This window comes from Camelina sativa, chromosome 2, assembly GCF_000633955.1.
Source record: "Camelina sativa cultivar DH55 chromosome 2, Cs, whole genome shotgun sequence".
In the NCBI taxonomy this organism is placed as follows: Eukaryota; Viridiplantae; Streptophyta; class Magnoliopsida; order Brassicales; family Brassicaceae; genus Camelina; species Camelina sativa.
This window is the reverse complement of record NC_025686.1, coordinates 12,082,626-12,087,986: the sequence shown is the minus strand read 5'-3', so window position 1 is coordinate 12,087,986 and position 5,361 is coordinate 12,082,626. Positions and strand designations below refer to the sequence as shown.

Below are 5,361 nucleotides of genomic sequence, written 5' to 3'. Positions count from 1 at the left end.
AATAAAAAAAAACAGTTTTATATTTACCTGAAAACCAATCACCAATCGCCACGTATCGTTCTTAATGGGTTACTCAAAACACTTCCTACGGAACCGATACTTAACATTTTGGATTTAAAATTGGGTTTTTTAATCAAATTTGGGCCCCAATTTTGAGAGTAACTCTGAGAGTCCTTCCCGGTGGAGAAGCTCTTAGTTATCTTTTAGATTGCATTTTCTTTATTGCTATTGTATACTTTATAATAGCAATTAATCTTCGTTATTATTTCTTTTTCATAGCATTTGTTTTGTATTATTATTTTTATTGTACCCTAGATGATTTTGTTATATTTTGCTTATTAGATAAACATCCTGTTATTTGTCAAACCAACACAATATGTATAAAAAAAAGTTCATATAACCACAATAGTAATATACAAGAAAAATGTTCCACAAGTACAAATACAAAAAGTTCTACTAGCTACAAGAATATTGACATATCATTACAAAGTAAAATTACATATTAGAAAATAAGTCTAGAAAACTCTTGTAAACTCCATGAATTTTCCACACTATTGGACCTCTAATCTTTGAAACTTCTTTGATATCATCAGATAATCAACTTCAACATGTCTTGAGTTCTTTAAACCACCTACTGTCCCAATAACCATATGAACACATCAGAAATTAAAGAGCCTGAAGATACGAGAGACTAAAGCAAATCTAGACTAACATGTACCATAGAGAGAAGAACACCACAAGTTCAAATCAGTATGAGACCTTCCCCCACCACAACCTCTTCCTTTGAAAACCAATCCAGTATTTGGCACCTAGTTCCTTCTTTGCTTACTTTGAAATCTGCAAACAAAGACTAGTTAATACAACATGATACTTGACATAAACATGGCACAAAGTTAAATCAACAGAAAAAAACTTGTAGAAGAGAAACTTCTAAGAAAACAAACTTAAGCAATCTGAGTTTCTCATTTAATAACTCACCAATGAATCGACTTTGGCTTGTCTTCAGGAGTAATAGTGTCAAAGTACTTAGAAACCTCAATCCCTGCAGAAAACGAAAAAACGACAATGGAAGATACAACTTAGCTTCTTAGAGAATCAAAATAAGGCAAGAAGAAGACATGCGCATGATAATTACACCCAAACTAGTAGAAAGATTAAACCCTAACCTCGAATCTGACTTCACCTCAACTAGATCTAAAACAGTCTTCACGAACTGTCAATCCTCACCATATCGTTCCTCCCTTCCACCATCGAGAAGCCTAAGATCGCCCAACGCTCAGACGAATTTTTTTTTCTCAAAACCATCCTTAGATCAAATTAGGAAAACTACATAACAAAGAATTAACAAAATCATAATATGAACGACCATTCCATTACAAAGCTTTGNCTGAAAAAAAAAAAAAAAAAAAAAAAAAACGCAAACTGTAAAGCAACATATAAAATATCACACCATAAGCAAGACAATAGACTAAAGAGACAAGGATGAATGTTTAGTATCACTTGGTAATGTTTAGAGATTTAGCAACACCTTGGTCCTATTCAAGGAGGTCAAAACTTTGAGAAGGTGGGCTTAACTCCTCATTCTCCATCTCTATTTTCATAACTGCAATGTAACCACAATACTTAAGGTCTTGTAGTCCCAACAGTAGCAACGTCCTGCACCCAAAAATATTTGTAAGAATAGAGTTAAACAACACAAATGAGGAAAGAGTGGAGAGTTGTAGAAAACACTTACATGGGGGATCGACATATCTGCTTTAGATGAAGAACATCGTAGATGCTTTCTCTAAATCCATTAACATTATTCCTTTCAAAGAACACCACCAAAAGAAATAAATGACAGTTAAATTTTTAACTCCAAACAAACAAAGGTTTTCAAATGTCGGTGAGAAAGAAATCCACAGATCTGGAGGAATCAAAGTAAGAAGAGGAAGAGTCAGAGGAACATGAGGGGTGTTGGCATCGACGGTGTCGTTTCGAGCTAAGACAGATCTTCTTCGGTACCTTGAGGATTTCGTCGAAGGAGAAGCATGATTTCGAATTTGGGGGAAATTGGTGACGAATCAATACAAAACCTAGATCTCAAAATTCAATTGGAAGAGAAATCGACCAGAACTACTTACCAACGACCTTGGCTTCCTCTGAACTCGTCACCGGATCGTAGATAGGAATCTCAGGAACAATAATTAGGGTTAGGAAAATCAGAGGAACGAAGCCACCTCACAAAGAGAAAGAGAGAGAGAGACTATTCTTAGGGTCCGAATGGTGACCGCGGTTTTGGTTGTGCGGGGAAAGCGGTTTTGGAGTGCGGTACGGCTCAACTGCGGTACAATGCGGTTTGCGGGACAAGTGCGGTTTATACAAAATAAGCGGTACAGAATGATATTTGATTGGTGAAAAAACTATTTGCGGTTCACTATTAATTGTATGAATGGTAAAAAAAGGAAAAACGGTGCGGATTACATATATTATAAATAAATTTATTAATAATTAGTATGTTTGTATATTATCGTATGTTATGAATTAATAATAAAAATAATTGTATTTATAAACCTTAAATACTATAGTCAATTAAAAAGTAATTTTTTTTTGACATATTGATAAAAAGTTCAACTATATAAAAATACAATTTTTTTAAAAAAATATCGATTACTTTGACTTTCATAAACAATATTAAGATACTTATAAATTTAGAATTGTTATTTATTGTTAATAAAATAATATTGTCATCTGCTAGGTTATGAATTTTAAGATTCAAAATTTCTTTTAATTTTTCAATAAATGTAACAATGTTATTCTTTAAAATAATAATAAAAAATCTTATTTTTGATAAATTTGCTGCAACTAAAACTATAATTTATTTTAAAATTGTTAAAATATAGTTGTATAGATATTTTGTATGGAACTAATTAACCATACTTTAATAAAATAATTGACTATAGTTTAACACTTAATACTTTCCTACAAACAAAAGTCAAATCTAATATGCAAGTTTATGTGCCGTACCTGATCTTCAAGCTTCTTTGGTATAAGATAGTTGGAGTTATTTGTTAAAATATGTGTTAATTATTACACTTACTTTATTAGGCATTAATTAAATTAAAAATTTATTGCTTTATCAAGTGTGGAATTGAAAACCGCTAGAGAAATGGTAGTTGGGCAAATATTTGCGGTCCACTGATTAATAGCTTGTTCTAAAAAAAACGCAAACAACTTTTTTTTTATTTTTGAAAAAAACGCAAAATTACAAAAACTTACATGAATGGTAACAGAAAGCGGTTTTCAAAAAAATTACTTGAAATCCGCACTTGTATAGGTCGCCATTCATTACCTTAATCTCAAGTAGAGGGATTTCAATGAGTATTCAATGAGGAACAAAGAAAGTGAGAAAAAGATTGAGAAGTGAAACAATAGAGTGAGAGGGAAACTAAACTAGGGTTAGTGGGAGAGTAAAATTTGGAGAGCCGCTTCTTTTTTCACTAAAAGTAGTTAGGGGGGGAAATAATATTTTTTTGTTCGCGTGAATGATGCATAGCGTTTTGAAACTTACTAGTGCTATATATTTTGCATTTCTTCAAAACACTTTTAACATTTAAATCTGACCAGCTATACATAGCGTTTGTACTTTGGCAAACACTATCTAAAACTGAGAGATATATCAATTATAGCAGAAAGGTGTTAAACGCTATACTAATCCGCTATTAATACTTCAATTTCTTGTAGTGCGAGGAAGATCGTCCAAAAATCATTCCTGAAAGATTTGTAAAAGTACCGCTTAATATACTCAATAGTTTAGCTTTTAAGCCTTATGGTAATTAAAATTAATGTGTGCATAGGTTTGCAACTGTGAGAAGCATTCCAGTATATAGGAATGCAGTAAAAGAGTCTTTTGACCGTTGTTTATACCTATGTCCGAGAGTTCTAAAAAACACAGTGAGGACTAATCTTGATCATTTCATTTTTCTTGGTTTATCTCATTTTATGTTATCTAAATCTTAGTTTGTTTCCTTTCTCCAAAGATAAACCTTGATCCTGAGTCTTTGAAGCCTAAGCTACCTAGTAGGAAAGACCTTATCCAAACTCCTGTTATCTTGAATATAAAGGCCATACAGGACAAGTTACTACCATATCCACTGAATGGTCTGGCCAATGGATAGCCTCTGGTATTTTATTTAATGTTATTGTTCAGTTTTGTTGAGCTCTCTTTTCTTTTTCCAAAGATGCCAAGCTTTGTATTCTTTCTTCAAAGGTTCAACTGATGGATCCGTCCGTATATGGGAAGTGGAAACTGGTAGATGTCTTAAGATCTGGCAGTTTGATGAAGCTATTAAGTGTGTGGCATGGAATCCTCTTTTCGACTTTTCAATTTTAGCCGTTGCCATGTGAGTGTTTTATCTTGGGAGTTTTGTTTTCTGATTTATTTATTATATAATTGTTCTGAAACCATCACATTTGCAGGGGACGAGATTTGGTTATCCTGAACACTGAACTTGGCACTGATGAAGAACAGGAAAATATTAAAGAGTTGCTATGCTTAGGAAACGTTCCAGAACCAAAAGCATCTAGTAAGTAGCCATCAGCACTTTTGTCAAAAATTGAGATAGACATATTCGAATGATATTTAATCTTTTGTGTATTTTGCACCATAGTTGCAGCTATTGCAAGTTGGCTTCCAGATGAGAAATATGGAGGGATCATGATTAGACATTTAAGGTACACTTTTGCTAAATATCTCTTGTAACAGGGAAAAAGAAAAAAAAATCCTTTAACTGGTTTGGTTTATATATCAGAACATATCTAGTATTGACTGGCATCGAAAAGGAGACTATCTGTCGACAGTCATGGCGTCCGGAGAAACGCGAGGTGTTGTGATTCATCAGATCTCGAAAAAGCTTACACAAAAGCCTTTCAAGATCCATGGACTTCCAGTGACTGCACTTTTCCATCCCAGCCGTTCATACTTGTTCATCTCGACAAAAAAGAAGTTGCGAGTTTACAATCTGCTAAAGGTAGATGAGCCTGTCAAAAAGCTCGAGACTGGAATGAGGGAAATTTCATCGATGGCGATTCATCCTGGTGGTGATAATCTGATAGTAGAAAGCAAAGAAGGGAAGATGTGTTGGTTTGACATGGATCTTTCTTCCAAGACGTACAAGACTCTCAAGAATCATCCTAAGGACATCACTAATGTGGCGTTTCACCGTTCATATCCGTTGTTTGCTTCATCCTTGGAGGACTCAACAGCTTATGTCTTCCATGGAAAGGTGTATAACGATCTAAAGGAGAATCCTCTGATTGTGCCGTTGGAGATTCTAAGAGGCCATTCTACTTCTTCAAATGGGGGAGGTCAGTTTATATGGC

General features: G+C 33.9%; 1 long non-coding RNA gene across 5 annotated transcripts; it reads right to left on the bottom strand.

The window, feature by feature from the left end:
* LOC104722549 lies at nt 378-2,263 on the bottom strand. Of its 5 annotated transcripts, none has more exons than XR_757211.2 (7): nt 2,124-2,263; nt 1,736-1,807; nt 1,529-1,656; nt 1,167-1,326; nt 979-1,042; nt 719-837; nt 378-634 (listed from the first exon to the last, which is right to left on the bottom strand). It is a non-coding gene; the product is annotated as an uncharacterized LOC104722549 (long non-coding RNA). The 5 variants fall into 5 exon arrangements; XR_757213.2 differs by having other exon boundaries at nt 713-837; nt 1,736-2,004; nt 2,124-2,257; XR_757214.2 differs by having other exon boundaries at nt 378-631; nt 713-837; nt 1,736-2,004; nt 2,124-2,257.